The following is a 1,742-nucleotide window of genomic DNA, read 5'->3' on the forward strand; positions in this document are numbered from 1 at the left end:
ACCTGTGGGTTGGCTGTTTACTCTGCTTATTATTTCTTTTGCTGTGCAGAAGCTTTTTAGTTTCATTAAGTCCCATCTATTTGTCTCTGTTTTCGTTGCTTTTGCTTTTGAGTGCTTGGTCATTAAGTCTTTGCCTAAGTCAGGGTCTAGAAGGGTTTTCCCAATGTTGTCTTCTAGAAATCTTACAGTTTCAGGTCTTAGATTTAAGTCTTTGATCCATCTTTAGTTGATTTTTGTATAAGGTGAGAGATGAGGATCCAGTTTCATTCTCCTACATGTGACCCAATTGTTGGGTGTTTTAGAATCTATGAGGGCAAATATGAAAATGAATCTCTGCTCACTGAACTTAGCTTAAGTTCTAAAGTTCCATAGTTATGCCCAACAGCTATCATGAGAAGAAGATGGATGAAGAGATAGTTCTTCATAGAGCCAAATTGGCTGGCATAGATTACTCATAGTCCTCTGTCAACTTCTCCACCCCTGTCTTGCAACACACAGCTCAGTGTTTCCAGATGTACCCAGTTTCATAGTTTCTTATTTTCCACACCCTTGGGATGCCTCCTGCTGAACCTGGAACACTCTCTTGCTATGTCAGGTCCAAGAGAAACATTTTATGGCTCAAAAGTGGAGTGATGGTGTGGGATTGGTGGCATGTGTTAAGTATCTTTGCCATGTCTATCATGATACTGTTTTAGAAGATGAGAGTCATGAAGGTCCCATGAACACATTGTTGAGCTGGTAATTTTTGAACTCCCATGACTCAGAATCAAACCATATCTGTTTGTTTTTGTTTAATTTTCCAAGTTTTATATAGAGTTCCCATAAATAAAACATTGTGCTGTGAGAATGCGAGGGCATGAAAACAAATATAGTTTAGCCAACAGCAATACCTCATATTCTGGTCTTTGGAGCTGTTTCTCAGGCACCCTGAATTTTATAGTAAAAAATTATTCTGGGGCTCCAAATATGTTAGTAACATGGAAATTTACATATATATATAGTGTATATATATGTATATGATATTATATATATAATAAAATGTTAAATATGTTTTTGTGCAAAATCTTGTTTTATGCCATAATCAGCAAGAACATGGGACTCTCACCAGTATGGATAGCATGTGACTGCAGTTGAGTGCCCTCTGCACTGGCTGTGGCAAAGTTCTCAGTTTATATCCTGATTTATCTGTGGGATGGAAGCAAGCTTGAGAGCTAGTTTTTCTCATCAGTGACATATATTGATGACAATGTGCCTATGACCTATATCCACAAACTTACTATGTTTAGACGTATTTGTGGGTTGATGACCAGCAACACTTTTAAAAGGGTCTCATTCTTTCCCTTGGATATTTTCAGGATGACCTTATATTAATATACAAATATTCCCATGTATTTTGATTTTCAGGGCCATTAATTCTTCTCAGCAACACCATAGTCCCTACCTAAGTACTGATTCAGTAGTAGACATGAGTGAGAGTTTTGCTTGCCTATGTAAGGTGCTATAATTGATAGAATATTGAAGATAAGTTTTTTGAAAGAACGGGAAAGGTAAAGGATGAGTAAATATAGTAAAAGAAAAATAGGGCTCCTAATTATCAGAATGAAAGCTTAGGTAGGTGAAGTGGGATGATCTGAGAAAACATGTCATCTCTCAAAGATGGGAAGAAGTCTTAGACATCAAACAATCTCAAATCATCCACTAAGTGAAATTTAGGAAAAATTTATTTTTTTAATCAAAAAGTG

The sequence above is a fragment of the Mandrillus leucophaeus genome, unplaced genomic scaffold, assembly GCF_000951045.1.
Source record: "Mandrillus leucophaeus isolate KB7577 unplaced genomic scaffold, Mleu.le_1.0 Scaffold1088, whole genome shotgun sequence".
NCBI classification, from domain to species: domain Eukaryota; kingdom Metazoa; phylum Chordata; class Mammalia; order Primates; family Cercopithecidae; genus Mandrillus; species Mandrillus leucophaeus.